At 45.6% G+C, this 19,627-nt stretch overlaps 1 pseudogene; it reads left to right on the plus strand.

The window, feature by feature from the left end:
• Positions 1–1,553: 1,553 nt before the first annotated feature.
• On the plus strand, positions 1,554–1,664 carry LOC120996685 (annotated as a pseudogene).
• The last annotated feature ends 17,963 nt before the right edge of the window (positions 1,665–19,627 follow it).

Genomic DNA, 19,627 nt, shown 5'->3' on the forward strand with positions numbered 1-19,627 from the left:
CATAGGTGCCAACCATGTAAGGTACCTCACCTGCCTACACCATTCTACATTGGGTCTGCTTTCCTCCACTCTTGACCCATCTATATATTTAGAAACACACAAATATTATAGTCCTTCAGAGACTCCCCCATATACGAGCTGTTGGTTGCCTGTTGGGACATCTAATAAGGTCTTAACAAGCTCTGCCTCTAATGCCACCAGATATAAAGCAGATATCCTATAAGTCAAAGTTCAGCTCTTTAAATAAGCTTTGAGACATGACTTGTATATTAAATAAGCCAGCTCCTCATCTGCAGACAGCTTTTTTGATTGAAAACACCTTTATTACAATCAATCCTTATGCATACATACTTTAGTACTGCGGCGGAGCACAGCACTTAATAAATTACTTACAGTCGTCTTGGCGAGCATGGCATTGTTATGTAAAGCACAGGCTAACCTCCACTATACATCTCAATGCATGCTACACTAGCATACCTATTCAATCCCAAAACCTTCCAACAAAGCATTAGACAGTGATGAGGGGAGGGGGATGGGAAGGGAGGGAGAATCGCTTGCCCGTAGCTTTATTGAGAAGACAGAAACAAACGGGGGGAGAGGGGGAAGGAGGGATTTAGTCCTCTTCATCGTCGACTTCCAAGATGTTGTAATCCCGCAGCAGACTGTGGATAAGTCTTCGGCAGTCCAGGACGGACATGTTCTCCCGCCTGAGTATGAGATGGTTCCTGGCAAACCATATAGCGTCCTTAAAACAGTTCATAAGGCGCCAGGCCTCCTGATGGCTCCAACAGTATTAATCCCAGTAAATAGTCTGTATAGCACCGAAGTGTATTGCAGGCTGTTCCTGGGCAGAGAGTCTGAGTTTATGTTCCACTCAGAAACAGGTGGTACGATGTTTACTCCACGTATGGGCACCTGGGGCTGTACCTGGTTTTGCACATGTTACGGGCATGCATAAATGACCTAATTGGCAGTCCGCCCTTAATGGCCATCCATGACATGTCCTTGTGCCCGTTGGTTAACCTGTCTGACGACACATTAGTCCAAACTGTCTCTGCTGTGTCGTCATGGATCCTTGGAATTGACTCCACCACATCCTTTGCTCTAATGAGCTTGTGGATAGTCTTTGGTTTCCAAAAGTCAGGCTTGAGGCTCTCCAGTTCATGTTTCCTCACAAAACTGACGACCTCCCCGTATTACCAAGGAGCGTGCCAGTTGTAGTGGATGGAGCTGTCCCACTCGTCCCAGCCCAGACCCCTCCAGAGGGACAGGAGGAAGAAGCGAGACATAGCCTTGCCCGCAGAGCCATTAGCTGTCCTCAGAGTCCGACGAACGTTGCCACAAACAAAGGCTATCTGCAGTAAAGTGGGCAGGTCCGGAATGCCCTTTCCGCCCTTGCAGGGCTCTTTGTCCATGATGGCTCACTTCACTCTGTCCATCTTGGATCCCCAAACAAGCGAAACGCTGTCCTGGTGATGGCCCTGGAAAGGGTGGCAGATGAGGTGCTGGCTTATTTTAAGAGCTGAACATTGAACAATAGGATAGCTGCTAGGATCGCTTCTCTGCCTTTTGGCTAAGATCAAGTGTAGTATCTGTTCTTTAGCTCTGGTCGAGCTATGTGCAATGAGTAGGACTGTGGTACGGCTACACGGATGCCAAAATATGCAGTGGGTCAGGATATGGGTATAATAGTCTATAGTTTTGTTTGTGATGCCAATTGCAGCGTGCGCAGGGTACTGTCACAGGGCCCTTTAAGGTGTTGTAACTCACGCCCGAGGTTAGGAATGCCAGAGTGGTGTAATGTCTCTGTATGGTGGTGATAATAGTGTCAACAGTGTCTCCTACCTGGGTATGGCTGGAATCCTGGATCCTGGCTCACTTGCAATAAAATGAGCGTAGTGCTAGTAGGAGTAATAGAGGGATTTGCAGCAGTAATTGAGATCCAGACCTTGGGTAAAGTTCAAACTTGTCTTTACTGATGGTAACTTTCATCCAATCAAGATAAAGCTTTTGTCTTAGGTCCCAGCAGGTATTGGCAATGGTTTGCAGGGATTTATCTTCTGCTCTTTCATGTACCTGGAGCTTGCAGGAAAGGATGTCTGCTTAGTAGCTCTATACTGTGGTAGGAATTTTTTTTATTTTTATTAGATAACTTTTTCTTTATTTCGATTTCATAGAAACATACACATCTACACACAAAACACATCAACTTTAACAATAAAAAAGTTCCAAATTGACCATTAGAGTTACAAAACGACAGAAGAAATTTTTTTTTCTTTTCTTTTCCCCCTATTTGAGTACCCACCCACCGCCCCAAAGGAAGAGAGAGAAGGGACAAAAAAATAAATAAAAAATCTAACACGTACCCAGCCCTATAGTACCCAGTTTTTCAATACTTCGTCAAGATTTTGTAATTTTCTACCGTGGCCTTCCATCACCCGCTATTCCTTGATCAAGTTATCGATTGCTTTTCTCCACTGAGCCGCTGTCGGGGGATCTTCTTTTACCCATTTCCTAAGTATGAGCAGTCTAGCTTGAAATAGTACTTTACTAAGGACCAATCTTATCTTTTTATTTAACTTCAAGTGTTCGATTGCCCCTAATATACAGATTACTGGATCTTCAGATATTTGAACCTTCAGAATTGAAAATACAGTCTCTGCTATTTCTGTCCAGTATCTGAACAGTCTGGGGCATCTCCAGAAACAATGTATTAAGTCTGCTCTATCTCCCCTACATTTTATACACTTGTCTGAGGTACTCACACCCATTCTATTCAACATCAACGGGGATCTATGTAATCTATGAACTATAAAAAACTGTGAGATCTTATGTGAGCCCCTATCCGAAACCCTAGCATAACTTCTAAGGGCGTCTTTCCATTTCTCTTCCCGTAAAAGATTCTAATTCACTCTCCCATTTTTTCCCGGCAAGCATTATAATTTGTTTACTGTTTGCCTCCATCTAAATCTTATATCTCCTTGCAGTTATTCCTCCTCTTTCCCCTCCATTGGTGAATTTATACAGCTTATCTGATTTTTCCCTTCTGTACTTATCCAACTGCTCCACTGTCCGCAGCGCATTCCTGAACTGAAAGTATTTATACATATCCTTTTGGGGGATCCCAAACTCCCTCACCAGTGTATTGAAATCTTTCAACTTATCCTCCTCAAATATTTGATCTAGATATTTTATCCCCTTTTTTTCCCAATCTATATAAATCTTAATCGTTTGTAGTTCCTTTAAATTGACATTTTTCCAAATAGGTGTATAGTGCAAAAACCCTTTAATCTCTAATCTTTTTTTAATTTCCAGCCATATATACTCCAGTGAATTTAATATTCTATTACCTGTATTATTTTTCCCCAATGTGCCTGATTCCAACACCTCTAAATGATTCCATTCCTCTTTCCACCCGAATTTATTTATTTACTTCCTGCTTACCCACTAAAGTATTTAGACTACCTTTTATGTGACCATATTGTGCTATTAAATAATAAAAAAAACTGTTCGGAACCGCTAGTCCTCCCTCTCGTACTGGAAGCTGAAGCACCTCTTTCTTTATCCGAGGAATAGCGCCTTTCCAGATAAAGTCCCCCATTAGGTTATCAAATAGCTTAAAAATATTCTGCGGTAATCTCAGTGGGGCATTTTGTAGAACGTAGAGTATTTTTGGGAGAAAAAACATTTTTATTAGATTTACCCGTCCGTGTATTGACATTGGTAGTAGTGTTGAGGGAACAGTTCGAGCATAGTTCGGGTCCGTACCGAATTTTGGGGTGTTCGTGACACGGACCCGAACCCGAACTTTTTCGTAAAAGTTCGGGTTCGGGTTCGTCGTTCGACATGTATTTTGGCGCATTTTGAAAGGCTGCAAAGCAGCCAATCAACATGCATCATACTACTTGCCCTAAGATGCCATCGCAGCCATGCCTACTATTGGCAAGGCTGTGATTGGCCAAGTGCAGCATGTGACTCAGCCTCTTTATAAGCTTGTGCGCACGTCGGGACGTGCTCACTCCCGATGTGAATAGAACAGGGATAGACGCAGCTGATGCTAGGGCGAGAATAGGCAGGGATAATTGAATAACTGGAAGCAAATTTCTCTCCTCCACCTGTGATTCATCTGAACAACTGCAGCTGAGCTGCTTTTTTGATAGGGATTGGCTATTTTTAGAGTGGCCAGAGTGATTTTTCCATCCACATGTACCTGGGCTGACCGCCGGCCGCCATTTTGCGACTTGTAGTGCTGCAGCAGAAGCTGCCACAGTGTGCATTCCAAAGCTCCAAACAAGTCAGACATCTACACCTGGGATTCAGACCAATAGCGATTTAGCAGCACAGTCCAAGGCTATTTTTTTTAAAGGTTGTGCAGACCATTTTGTGGCACATGTTACTGGGCTGATAGGCGGCGGCCATCTTGGGACTAGTGCTGCAGCACAATCTCTCCCAACGTCCATTAATCACTTGTAATAGTGGTCTGTGCCATAGAAATCCTACATCAGGGACTTGGGTGTGCTTGTGTCACCCCTACTAATACCAGTCCACCTGTAATCCATACAGTGAAAAGCCATAAAGTATTCCAGTGAGGGAATTTTTTTTTTATTTAAAAAAGGCCAAGTTAGTTTATCTGGCGTTCAATATACTAGATACAGTTAGGCCTGCGTTTCATACATCTGGAATTAGTAAACTAATGTGCTGGGGTTGGGAAAACATATATGTACCCATACTAGAATCTGTCAAAGAAAGCGGTACTCACATATAACAGTCATTCCATCTGTAATCCATACAGTCAAAAGACTGAAAGTATTCCAGTGAGGGAATTTTTTTTATTTAAAAAAGGCCAAGTTAGTTTATCTGGCGTTCAATATACTAGATACAGTTAGGCCTGCGTTTCATACATCTGGAATTAGCAAACTAATGTGCTGGGGTTGGGAAAACATATATGTACCCATACTAGAATCTGTCAAAGAAAGCGGTACTCACATATAACAGTCATTCCATCTGTAATCCATACAGTCAAAAGACTGAAAGTATTCCAGTGAGGGAATTTTTTTTATTTAAAAAAGGCCAAGTTAGTTTATCTGGCGTTCAATATACTAGATACAGTTAGGCCTGCGTTTCATACATCTGGAATTAGCAAACTAATGTGCTGGGGTTGGGAAAACATATATGTACCCATACTAGAATCTGTCAAAGAAAGCGGTACTCACATATAACAGTCATTCCATCTGTAATCCATACAGTCAAAAGACTGAAAGTATTCCAGTGAGGGAATTTTTTTTTATTTAAAAAAGGCCAAGTTAGTTTATCTGGCGTTCAATATACTAGATACAGTTAGGCCTGCGTTTCATACATCTGGAATTAGCAAACTAATGTGCTGGGGTTGGGAAAACATATATGTACCCATACTAGAATCTGTCAAAGAAAGCAGTACTCACATATAACAGTCATTCCATCTGTAATCCATACAGTCAAAAGACTGAAAGTATTCCAGTGAGGGGATTTTTTTTATTTAAAAAAGGCCAAGTTAGTTTATCTGGCGTTCAATATACTAGATACAGTTAGGCCTGCGTTTCATACATCTGGAATTAGCAAACTAATGTGCTGGGGTTGGGAAAACATATATGTACCCATACTAGAATCTGTCAAAGAAAGCGGTACTCACATATAACAGTCATTCCATCTGTAATCCATACAGTCAAAAGACTGAAAGTATTCCAGTGAGGGGATTTTGCTTATAAAAAATAATATATTTCATTGTGGTGCGAGTTGAATCGCAACAATGAAGAAAAATACTATTAAGGGACGAGGACGCGGTCGTGGTGGTGTCCGTGGAGCCTCTGTTGCTGGTAGAGGACGTGGCCGTTCGGCCCCAGGCGCACACAGTAGGGAACGAACTCCCTCAACTAGCCGGCAGAATGTACCGCAATATCTCGTGGGGCCCAATGCCGCTCTTAGGATGGTAAGGCCTGAGCAGGTACAGGCATTAATCGATTGGGTGGCCGACAGTGCTTCCAGCACGTTCACCACATGGTCTTCCACCCAGTCTTCTGCGGAAAGCGCACAGGTGGCACCTGAAAACCAAGCCCATCAGTCTGTCACATCACCCCCAAGCATATCAGGGAAACGGTCTGAGCCACAAGTTATGCAGCAGTCTCTTCTTCTGTTTGAAGACTCTGCTTCCAGGGTTTCCCAGGGGCGTCCACCTAGCCCTTCCCCAGTGGAGGAAGACATACCATGCACTGACGCACAACCACTTATGTCTCCAGATGAAGAGGACATGGGAATACCACCACAGCAGAGTCACCGACTCTCTGATGATGACGAAACACAGGTGCCCACTGCCGCGTCTTTTTGCAGTGTGCAGACTGAACAGGAGGAGGTCAGGGAGGGAGACTGGGTGGAAGACGATGCAGAGGACGATGAGGTCTTAGACCCCACATGGACTGAAGGTCGTGGCGATGACTTTCACAGTTCAGAGGAAGAGGTAGTGGTGAGACCGAGACAACAGCGAAGCCAAAGAGGGAGCAGGGGGCCAAAGCAGACGAGCCGCCGCCCCCAGAGTTCGCCTGCTACTGGACATCGCCAACAGGGACCCAGCCCCACAAAGGCAGCTTCAAAGAGTTCCCTGGCATGGCACTTCTTTAAACAATGTCCTACCGACAAGACCCGAGTGACTTGCACGCTCTGCCATCAGAGCCTGAGGCGAGGCATTAACGTTCTGAACCTCAGCACAACCTGCATGACCAGGCATCTACATGCAAAGCATGAACTGCAGTGGGGTACACACCTTAAAAACCAGGCACTCGCTGAGGCTCCCCCTGCTCCCTCTACCGCTGCTGCCTCGGCTTCCGCCTCGAGAGGAATGTTGCCACCTGCCGAGCAGCAAACAGAGGATGTGCCACCGACACCACCACCACCGCCACCGTCAACTAGCGTCTCCACTATATCACACGGCAGCGTTCAGCTCTCAATATCTCAAACCTTAGAGAGGAAGCGCAAATTCCCCCCGAGTCACCCTCGAGCCCTTGGCCTGAACGCCAGCATTTCTAAACTGCTGGCCTTTGAAATGCTGTCATTCCGGCTGGTGGACACAGACAGCTTCAAACAGCTGATGGCCATGGCTGTCCCGCAGTATGTGGTTCCCAGCCGCAACTACTTCTCCAAGACAGCCGTGCCTTCCCTGCACATGCAAGTGTCCGATAAAATCAAGTGTGCACTGCGCAACGCCATTTGTGGCAAGGTCCACCTAACCACAGATACGTGGACCAGTAAGCACGGCCAGGGACGCTATATCTCACTAACTGCACACTGGATGAATGTAGTGGCGGCTGGGCCCCCGGCGGACAGTTCCTTGGCGCACGTCCTTCTGCCCCCTAGGATCGCAGGGCATCATTCTCTGCCTCCTGTAGCCTCCTCCTCCTACTCGGCTTCCTCCTCCACTGCTTCCACCAGCTCATCCGGTCAGCCACACACCTTCACCACCAACTTCAGCACAGCACGGGGTAAACGTCAGCAGGCCATTCTGAAACTCATATGTTTGGGGGACAGGCCCCACAGCGCAAAGGAGTTGTGGCGGGGTATTGAACAACAGACCGACGAGTGGTTTCTGCCGGTGGGCCTCAAGCCAGGCCTGGTGGTATGCGATAATGGGCGAAATCTCGTGGCAGCTCTGGGACTAGCCGGTTTGACGCACATCCCTTGCCTGGCGCATGTGCTGAACTTGGTGGTGCAGAGGTTCATTCACCACTACCCCAACATGTCAGAGCTGCTGCATAAAGTGCGGGCCGTCTGTGCGCGCTTCCGCCGTTCACATCCTGCCGCTGCTCGCCTGTCTGCGCTACAGCGGAACTTCGGCCTTCCCGCTCACCGCCTCATATGCGACGTGCCCACCCGGTGGAACTCCACCTTGCACATGCTGGAGAGACTGTGCGAGCAGCAGCAGGCCATAGTGGAGTTTCAGCTGCAGCACGCTCGCGTCAGTCGTACTGCCGAACAGCACCACTTCACCACCAATGATTGGGCCTCCATGCGAGACCTGTGTGCCCTGCTGCGCTGTTTCGAGTACTCCACCAACATGGCCAGTGGCGATGACACTGTTATCAGCGTTACAATACCACTTCTATGTCTCCTTGAGAAAACACTTAGGGCAATGATGTTAGAGGAGGTGGCCCAGGTGGAGGAGGAGGAGGAGGATGAGGGCTCGTTTCTAACACTTTCGGGCCAGTCTGTTCGAAGTGGCTCAGAGGGAGGTTTGTTTAAGCAGCAGAGGACAGGTTCACAAGTCGCCAGCCAAGGCACTGTACTGGAGGACGAGGAGGATGAGGAGGAGGAGGTGGAGAGGGACGAGGATGACGCAAGTTCACAGCGGGGTGGCAGCCCAGGCCCATCACTGGTGCGTGGCTGGGGGGATACGGTGGACGATGACGATACGCCTCCCACAGAGGACAGCTTGTCCTTACCCATGGGTAGCCTGGCCCACATGAGCGAATATATGCTCCAATGCCTGCGCAACGACAGCAGAGTTGCCCACGTTTTAACGTGTGCAGACTACTGGGTGGCCACCCTGCTGGATCCCCGGTATAAAGACAATGTGCCCACTTTAATTCCTGAACTGGAGCGCGACCGTAAGATGCGCGAGTACAAGCGCACGCTGATAGAGGCGCTCTTGAGAGCATTCCCACATGTCACAGGGGAACAGGTGGAAGGTGAAGGCAGAGGAGTGGCAAGAGGTCGCCAACGCAGCTGTGTCACGGCCAGCTCATCTGAGGGCAGGGTTAGCATGGCAGAAATGTGGAAAAGTTTTGTCTCCACGTCACAGCTATCTGCACCGACACCTGATACGGAACGTGTTAGCAGGAGGCAGCATTTCACTAACATGGTTGAACAGTATGTCTGCACACCCCTCCACATCCTGACGGATGGTTCGGCCCCATTCAACTACTGGGTTTCGAAATTGTCCACGTGGCCAGAGTTAGCATGTTATGCCTTGGAGGTGCTTTCCTGCCCGGCGGCCAGCGTTTTATCTGAACGCGTATTCAGCACGGCAGGGGGCGTCATTACTGACAAGCGCAGCCGCCTGTCCACAGCCAACGTGGACAAGCTGACCTTCATAAAGATGAACCAGGCATGGATCCCACAGGACCTGTCCCTCCCTTGTGCAGAGTAGTCCTTATTAACTGCCTAAAACATGTCTTGTTGTGCTACGGGCCACTTCTTTATTTGATACAAATTTTATGAAACCCACAGTTGAATGAAACTCTTCTCTGTCTGGGCGCCGGGGCCTAACCAGATGAAAGTGGCCGGTTAAACTAACGGGTGACATGAAGCCATAACCTCTGCCATGCTACCTCTGTCTTCTGTCTGGGTGCTGAGGCCTAAGTCAAATAAAGCGGTCTTCTGCTGTGCTGGGGGATATGAAGCTAATCTCTGACCTCTCTCCTCTGTCTGGGTCCAAAGGCCTAAATCACTGAAAGAGGCCTTCTCCTGTGGTGTGTGATATGATGCCAGAATATGTGCTGTGGGGCCTCTCTCCTCTTCCTGGGTGCAGGGGTCAAATAAACTAAATTGTGGCCTACTCCTGTGGTGGTTGATATGATGCCTGATTCTCTGATGTGGAACCTCTCTCCTCTGTTTGGGTGAAGGGGTCAAAGTAACTAAATGGTGGCTTCTCCTGTGGTGGCTGATATGATGCCAGAATATGTGCTGTGGTGCCTCTCTCCTCTTCCTGGGTGCAGGGGTCAAAGTAACTAAATGGTGGCTTCTCCTGTGGTGGCTGATATGATGCCAGAATATGTGCTGTGGGGCCTCTCTCCTCTTCCTGGGTGCAGGGGTCAAAGTAACTCAATGGTGGCTTCTCCTGTGGTGGCTGATATGATGCCAGAATATGTGCTGTGGTGCCTCTCTCCTCTGTCTGGGTCCAAAGGCCTAAATCACTGAAAGAGGCCTTCTCCTGTGGTGTGTGATATGATGCCTGAATATGTGCTGTGGTGCCTCTCTCCTCTTCCTGGGTGCGGGGGTCAAAGTAACTCAATGGTGGCTTCTCCTGTGGTGGCTGATATGATGCCAGAATATGTGCTGTGGTGCCTCTCTCCTCTTCCTGGGTGCGGGGGTCAAAGTAACTCAATGGTGGCTTCTCCTGTGGTGGCTGATATGATGCCAGAATATGTGCTGTGGGGCCTCTCTCCTCTTCCTGGGTGCAGGGGTCAAAGTAACTCAATGGTGGCTTCTCCTGTGGTGGTTAGTATGATGCCAGAATATGTGCTGTGGGGCCTCTCTCCTCTTCCTGGGTGCAGGGGTCAAAGTAACTCAATGGTGGCTTCTCCTGTGGTGGCTGATATGATGCCAGAATATGTGCTGTGGTGCCTCTCTCCTCTTCCTGGGTGCGGGGGTCAAAGTAACTCAATGGTGGCTTCTCCTGTGGTGGCTGATATGATGCCAGAATATGTGCTGTGGGGCCTCTCTCCTCTTCCTGGGTGCAGGGGTCAAAGTAACTCAATGGTGGCTTCTCCTGTGCTGATTGATATAAAGCTGATGGTTGTGCCATCTGACATGGTTGCCAGGGTCTGATTCAATGGGGGCCTACTCCTGTGGTGGGTGATCTAAATGCCTGATTCTCTGCTGTGAAACCTCTCTCCTCCGTCTGGGTGTAGGGGTCAAAGTCTTTCAAAGTCGCCTTCTCCTGTGCTGATTGATATGAAGCTGATGGTTGTGCCATCTGACATGGTTGCCGGGGTCCCATTAAATTGTGGCCTACTCCTGTGGTGGTTGATATGATGCCTGATTCTCTGATGTGGAACCTCTCTCCTCTGTTTGGGTGAAGGGGTCAAAGTAACTAAATGGTGGCTTCTCCTGTGGTGGCTGATATGATGCCAGAATATGTGCTGTGGGGCCTCTCTCCTCTTCCTGGGTGCAGGGGTCAAAGTAACTCAATGGTGGCTTCTCCTGTGGTGGCTGATATGATGCCAGAATATGTGCTGTGGTGCCTCTCTCCTCTTCCTGGGTGCGGGGGTCAAAGTAACTCAATGGTGGCTTCTCCTGTGGTGGCTGATATGATGCCAGAATATGTGCTGTGGTGCCTCTCTCCTCTTCCTGGGTGCGGGGGTCAAAGTAACTCAATGGTGGCTTCTCCTGTGGTGGCTGATATGATGCCAGAATATGTGCTGTGGTGCCTCTCTCCTCTTCCTGGGTGCAGGGGTCAAAGTAACTAAATGGTGGCTTCTCCTGTGGTGGTTGATATGATGCCTGATTCTCTGCTGTGAAACCTCTCTCCTCCATCTGGGTGTAGGGGTCAAAGTCTTTCAAAGTCGCCTTCTCCTGTGCTGATTGATATAAAGCTGATGGTTGTGCCATCTGACATGGTTGCCAGGGTCTGATTCAATGGGGGCCTACTCCTGTGGTGGGTGATCTAAATGCCTGATTCTCTGCTGTGAAACCTCTCTCCTCCGTCTGGGTGTAGGGGTCAAAGTCTTTCAAAGTCGCCTTCTCCTGTGCTGATTGATATGAAGCTGATGGTTGTGCCATCTGACATGGTTGCCGGGGTCCCATTAAATTGGGGCCTACTCCTGTGGTGGGTGATCTAAATGCCTGATTCTCTGCTTTGAAACCTCTCTCCTCCGTCCGGGTGTAGGGGTCAAAGTCTGTCAAAGTCGCCTTCTCCTGTGCTGATTGATATAAAGCTTATGCTTGTGCCATCGGACATGGTTGCCGGGGTCTGATTCAATGGTGGCCTACTCCTGTGGTGGGTGATCTAAATGCCTGATTCTCTGCTGTGTAACCTCTCTCCTCCGTCTGGGTGTAGGGGTCAAAGTAACTAAATGGTGGCCTACTCCTGTGGTGGGTGATATGATGCCTGGTTCTCTGCTGTGGGACCTCTCTCCTTTGTCTGGGTGCTGTGGTCAAAATAATAGTAAGTGACCTTCTCCATTGGTGGGTGACTTGAAGCCTGATTCTGTGCTATGGGACCTCACTCCAATTAATATTGTTTAATTTTTATTTATTTTATGTTAACTCATCATTTCCCTATCTACATTTGTTTGCAGGGGATTTAACTACATTTTGCTGCCTTTTGCAGCCCTCTAGCCCTTTCCGGGTGTGTTTTACAGCCTTTTTAGTGCCCAAAAGTTCGGGTCCCCATTGACTTCTATGGGGTTCGGGTTCGGGATGAAGTTCGGGTCGAGTTCGGATCCCGAACCCGAACATTTTTCGAAAGTTCGGCCGAACTCGTCGAACCCGAACATCCAGGTGTTCGCTCAACTCTAATTGGTAGTCTTTTCCAAATGTGTATTTTGATTCTAAGTTCTTTTATTAGGGGGAGTACATTTAATTGTTCATAATCTTCTATATTCCCGGAGATTTGTATACCTAAATATTTGAAATTCTCATGTTTTTCAAGGACATGAACCCTTGAATCTCCCTGTGATTGTCCCTCTCCTAATGACAGCATATGTGATTTCCCCCAGTTAATATTTAAACCAGAAAAAAGACCAAACTTATTGATTATTTCTATTACTCTATTAAACTGATCCCCAGTATTGTGCAAAAACAATAAAATATCGTCCGCGTACATTAATAATTTTTCTTCTCCACCCACATATTGAAACCCTTTAATCTCCCTATCATCTCTTATTATACTTGCCAGAGGTTCAATTGCAATAGCGAAGAGTATTGGGGAGAGAGGGCATCCCTGCCTAGTGCCACGGTGAAGGGCAAGAGGCAGGGACAAGCTCCCATCCACCATCACTCTAGCCCTTGGATTGGAATATATAAGCTGAATCCATCTTATAAATCCCTCCCCTATACCAATCCTTTTTAGTACTGCCCATAGGTACTCCCATTCAATACAATCGAATGCTTTTTGGGCATCTAGTGAAAGTACCGCTTTTTCCCCCGCTTCTAATCTATTGGCCTCAATATTGAGAAACAACCTTCTTATATTTGAATATATCGTTCTACCGGGTATAAAACCGGTCTGATCTTCATTTATTACAAATTTAATAACCTTCGACAACCTATCCGCCAGGACTTTGCCAAAATTTTAGCATCTGTGTTTTGGAGAGATATTGGCCTATATGACCCAGGATCTAATTGTTCTTTCCCCTTTTTTGGGATTAATGTGATAATTGCCTCTTTCATGGAGTCCGGTAGTTCACCTAATCTTTGAGCCTCATTCAGTGTTGTTTTTATCTCTGGTACTAACACCTGAGAAAAGGTTTTATATATTTCAAAGGGGAGCCCATCCCCACCTGGTGCCTTTTCTGGTTTTACTTTCCCCAGAACCTCATTTATTTCCGCCACTGATATTTCTTTTTCTAAATATTCTTTTTGGGCCTGGGATATCTCCCTGAAAGCAACCTGGTCTAGGTATAAATCTAAATCTTGTTTTGAATATTGTACCCGGGACTTATACACTGCGTGCAGAATTATTAGGCAAATTAGTATTTTGACCACATCATCCTCTTTATGCATGTTGTCTTACTCCAAGCTGTATAGGCTCGAAAGCCTACTACCAATTAAGCATATTAGGTGATGTGCATCTCTGTAATGAGAAGGGGTGTGGTCTAATGACATCAACACCCTATATTAGGTGTGCATAATTATTAGGCAACTTCCTTTCCTTTGGCAAAATGGGTCAAAAGAAGGACTTGACAGGCTCAGAAAAGTCAAAAATAGTGAGATATCTTGCAGAGGGATGCAGCACTCTTAAAATTGCAAAGCTTCTGAAGCGTGATCATCGAACAATCAAGCGTTTCATTCAAAATAGTCAACAGGGTCGCAAGAAGCGTGTGGAAAAACCAAGGCGCAAAATAACTGCCCATGAACTGAGAAAAGTCAAGCGTGCAGCTGCCAAGATGCCACTTGCCACCAGTTTGGCCATATTTCAGAGCTGCAACATCACTGGAGTGCCCAAAAGCACAAGGTGTGCAATACTCAGAGACATGGCCAAGGTAAGAAAGGCTGAAAGACGACCACCACTGAACAAGACACACAAGCTGAAACGTCAAGACTGGGCCAAGAAACATCTCAAGACTGATTTTTCTAAGGTTTTATGGACTGATGAAATGAGAGTGAGTCTTGATGGGCCAGATGGATGGGCCCGTGGCTGGATTGGTAAAGGGCAGAGAGCTCCAGTCCGACTCAGACGCCATCAAGGTGGAGGTGGAGTACTGGTTTGGGCTGGTATCATCAAAGATGAGCTTGTGGGGCCTTTTCGGGTTGAGGATGGAGTCAAGCTCAACTCCCAGTCCTACTGCCAGTTTCTGGAAGACACCTTCTTCAAGCAGTGGTACATGAAGAAGTCTGCATCCTTCAAGAAAAACATGATTTTCATGCAGGACAATGCTCCATCACACGCGTCCAAGTACTCCACAGCGTGGCTGGCAAGAAAGGGTATAAAAGAAGAAAATCTAATGACATGGCCTCCTTGTTCACCTGATCTGAACCCCATTGAGAACCTGTGGTCCATCATCAAATGTGAGATTTACAAGGAGGGAAAACAGTACACCTCTCTGAACAGTGTCTGGGAGGCTGTGGTTGCTGCTGCACGCAATGTTGATGGTGAACAGATCAAAACACTGACAGAATCCATGGATGGCAGGCTTTTGAGTGTCCTTGCAAAGAAAGGTGGCTATATTGGTCACTGATTTGTTTTTGTTTTGTTTTTGAATGTCAGAAATGTATATTTGGGAATGTTGAGATGTTATATTGGTTTCACTGGTAAAAATAAATAATTGAAATGGGTATATATTTGTTTTTTGTTAAGTTGCCTAATAATTATGCACAGTAATAGTCACCTGCACACACAGATATCCCCCTAAAATAGCTAAAACTAAAAACAAACTAAAAACTACTTCCAAAAATATTCAGCTTTGATATTAATGAGTTTTTTGGGTTCATTGAGAACATGGTTGCTGTTCAATAATAAAATTAATCCTCAAAAATACAACTTGCCTAATAATTCTGCACTCCCTGTATAATTCCAATAAATATTCCAAGAACACTTTTTTAATGCCTTCCGATGTACTAATTATTTTGCCCGTTTTATCTCTGATCACACCAATCCAGGATTTCCCTCTTTGATTTCTTACTATACTTGCTAAGTGGATTGGTCGTCGTGGGCCAGTTGAATGGCCCCCAAGGTCTCCCGATCTGACCCCCTTAGACTTTTATCTTTGGGGTCATCTGAAGGCAATTGTCTATGCTGTGAAGATACGAGATGTGCAGCACCTGAAACTACGGATACTGGAAGCCTGTGCTAACATTTCTCCTGCGGTGTTGCTATCAGTGTGTGAAGAGTGGGAGAAGAGGGTTGCATTGACAATCCAACACAATGGGCAGCACATTGAACACATTTTATAAGTGGTCAGAAACTTGTAAATAACTCATGAAAGAATAAAGTTACGTTAAAACCAAGCACACCATTGTTTTTCTTGTGAAATTCCCAATAGGTTTGATGTGTCACATGACCCTCTTCCTATTGAAAAAACAAAAGTTGGATTCAAAATGGCTGACTTCAAAATGGCCGCCATGGTCACCACCCATCTTGAAAAGTTTCCCCCCTCACATATACTAATGTGCCACAAACAGGAAGTTAATATCACCAACCATTCCCATTTTATTAAGGTGTATCCATATAAATGGCCCACCCTGTACTTTATCCTAATCTTATTTTGGGACATTAGATTTTTATTTCCCAGGACCATATTAATTCTTGACCAAGTTTGGTGTGTTTTAGAATAACAAGAGTACATCACTTCATCCGGGTTCTGGTGGCGCCAAACATCAACCCAATTAAATTCCTGGGCTAATTTTAAAAAATCTACATTTTGTGCTCTTCCCCCTCTGCTAGACGTTCTATCCCTGAGTGGGTCCATTACCGCATTATAATCTCCTATCGCGATCATTACACACTCCTGTCTATTTAACATAAATCTGTGCAATTGATACAGAACATCTGGCTTATATGGCGGTGGAATATATATATTAGCAATTACCATTTTCATCCCTTCAATGTTACAATGTAGAAAGAGGTACCTGCCATAGTCATCAGCCTCACATGCAACACACATTTAAATTTGATCTTATTGTGTATCAAAATTGACACCCCTCTAGAATAAGTAGTATATACAGAGTGATACCCTTCCACAATCCATCTCCTCTCCAACCACCTCAATGATTCCTTATCTAGGTAAGTCTCTTGAAGACAGATGACAGCCGGCAGGAACCTCTTCATCCACTCAAGGATAGCAAATCTCTTAACTCTCTCTCGCAGACCTCTCACATTCAACAAAAGAATCCTAACCATCTAGCAGAGAGGGGAGAGCAACAAACCAAAAAAAAAAACACGTCCCTTCTCCCTCATCCCATAGATACCTCCCCCCCCCTAAATAGTCTCCCCCTCTGCTGAACAGCAGTTGGGGCGACTCCATAACCTAGCATAAGGGCAACTTTCCCCTCTACCACCCCCAGCCTCAAAGGCCCTCCCCGTCCGCCCACTCGCTAACCTCTTCCGGGGTCTGGAAAAACACACTCTTTCCTTTATATTCCACCCTTAATTTTGCCGGAAAAAGTAGGCTGTACTTTAGACCTGCCTCCCTTAATCTTTTTTTTACAGTTATAAAATCTCTTCTACGGGCATTAGTAGTTGCCGAGTAATCCGGAAAGAGTCTTATCCTTTCGCCCTGTATCCGATATTTTTCAGAATTTCTAGCATCAGCTATTATAATATCACGATCCTTAGCTAATAGGCATTTCACCAATATCGGTCTTGGGTAATCCCCTGGTACCCTATTTTTTGTAGGGACCCTGTGTGCTCTTTCAATAGCGAACAGGGAGAGAGTGCCCTCATCCATTTTTCCATAAATTCTGTACAATCATCTACCTCTGCACGCTCTGGGATCCCTACACATCTTATATTGGATCTTCTTGATCTATCTTCTTGATTAATTAATTTTTGCTCCATCTTAACATTTGTCTGTTTTAGTAATGCCACCTCCTTCACTAGATTCTGAACAGAGTGTTCCAGGACAGGAATCCTTTTCTCCATCTCATACAGGCGCTGCCTTACTTTCTCCATCTCATCCCGTATAACAGTAACATCTATTTGCACTGCCCCCAGCTGCGACACTCTATTACCCTTTAAGTTTTCCATCCTAGAGACAGTGCAAAAAATGTCCTGCATCATTCTCGCGTCTGTCTCTGTAAATGTCACCACAATTCCCCTCTCTCCCTCTCCTCCTGCAGACCCAATCTCCTGCGTCGAGCCTTGAGACCCGACATCTATGGTTTTTTCTGTAGTTTTTTCTTTTTGTGGGGATCCAGACCCAGGCGAGTTCGGAACCAAAAAGTTACTTAAACCCTGTTGTTTAGACCCGCTCTCTACTCCTGTTACTGATCGCCTGGCGGTACTCCCCGTTGGGGCGTGCAGTTCCTCCCTTTTCTTTGCTGGCATTTTGAGTTTTATCCTCCCTCTCCTCTGCCCTCCCTCACCTCCCCCCTCACGCTACGCAAATACCCTTATTGTATGTCGTACAAAAAAAACCTCTAATCCAGTAGTATGCTAACCTACAAATCTGAGATCGTACCAAAGATATTATGGCAAACAGTCGGTTGGAACAAACCTACATTTGTTACAGACAAAGAATTGTTAGTACAATTAGTACAATATATTAATATAACAGGAGGCAGAGAGAGGAGAGGAAAAGAAAGAACAATTCAAGAGAACCGGTTGAAACACTTTCCTGTTATCCATAAATACAAAAAGAAAGAAAAAAAATGTCCAATTCCAAAAAAAAAGATGAGGGGAAAGAAAATCAATGGCAGTGCAACAGATAGTCACTTTGGAATTTCAGTACCAGGATAAAGCCGCGTAGAGATAGATTAGTCCCTGGTTAATCCGGAAAAAAAAAAAAAAGTCCAACGGTATTAGAGAGGGTATTAGTCCTATAAGAGAAAACGGCTGTATTTAGAGGGTTAGGGTCTAGGGTCCAAACACATACGGCGATATAAAGAAAAATAGGAATGGGAATAGGGGAGGACACGTAGCAGCTACAGTGAACTGTATCAGTCGCTTGATAAATGTCTTCAGTCTTCGCTTTCCTTCCCTATATCCCTATTACCCTCTCTCCAATCTTACGTTATAACTTTGTTCAGCTTTATTCCAGCAGAAGAAACATCTAAAACCTCCAAAAAAAAAGTCTGACTCGTCAGACGCTCCCATGCTCCTGCACCGAAAAAAGACAAAGCGTTTTAAAGTTATCACCACTTAAAGTGACACTGGTCAGATTTGGCCGCGGCACTCAGAAGGATAAATTCCAATTTCTTTATTTCACCTCTTGTGGCAACGTTTCGACCAAAAGGTCTTTATCAAGCACAATACAATCATGGTATAGTGAACATATATACCTCCCCCATGGCCTCACATTGGCCACAATTCAGACATTCCCTTTTAACCCTCTATGTACATTCTGTGTCACTTCTAATATATACTACAAAGCACAAATCCTCATTAATTCGATTATACAGGTCTTAGCATACCGTGCCACCATGCTGTTCGAGCTCCGTCCGGGTCTTCATCGCTGAAATACGCCAGTAAACTGTATAGACTGTGTATTTCCTCGCTAATGTCATATAAGAGACCAAAAAAACCTTAGGGACAGCCTGGTGACGGCTGATGTAAAAATCAGGAAGAAGGAAGTTGGGAAGAGGGGATGTTACCCTTGCTTGGGCTGCTGCAATTGCGGCAGCCTAATCAAGGGCGACTCCTTCTCCCACCCGAGAACGGGAAAAAAATATGACATCAGAGGGCGCTATACGTGCAATACAGAATTTGTTATTTATAGTTTGCAGTGCCCGTGTGGGCTTCTTTACATTGGGGAAACAACACAACCATGTAAAAATAGAATAAACCAGCACAGGTATACTATACGCAAACTATTTGCTAAAAAAGAAAACCAGCAAAATCAGAACTGTGAGGACGAGGTCGAGTTGCCGGTACCGGAGCATTTTTGGAAAAGCAGGCACAATGTTTCCCAACTAAGGTTTAGAATAATAGACAGTGTTCCTAAGTTGAGGAGGGGAGGTGATAGGGAGAGGCTACTAAAAAAGAAAGAGCTACGATGGATCTATGAACTAGAGACCATGGAGCCAAAGGGCCTGAATAAGGAATTTAAGGTGGGCTCACTCTTCTGAACCCTAAGTCAGGATGTGTGATGTACGCGCTTGGCCAAAAGCCTTGTGTGTTCCCTTTTTGTATAATTTTACCTCTTTGTATATAAATTATACTCTCTATATATGTAATATATCTATTGATTTTTATGCATCCTCATTTTTTACTTACACTTATATTTTTATCTTGATTTTCAGATGCAGCCGTGCACATGCTGTGTGGGTACCGTGCCTGGAATCTATAAAAGCCTTCTTAGTGGAGTTAAAAACCTACTTGGAGAGTCCTTGGGAGGTAGTGCGGTGCTATCTGGATGTATACCGGATAAAAAACGGATTTAACAATTTGTGACTGCGAACGGGGAACCTGCTGCTGTCATTCTAGGGATGATAGGGATGGAAATGGAGTGGGATGGTGACTAGTCTAACTAATGAAACAGGCATTCTATCCATGAAAATTAAT

The sequence above is a fragment of the Bufo bufo genome, chromosome 3 (genome assembly GCF_905171765.1).
Source record: "Bufo bufo chromosome 3, aBufBuf1.1, whole genome shotgun sequence".
Classification (NCBI taxonomy): Eukaryota; Metazoa; Chordata; class Amphibia; order Anura; family Bufonidae; genus Bufo; species Bufo bufo.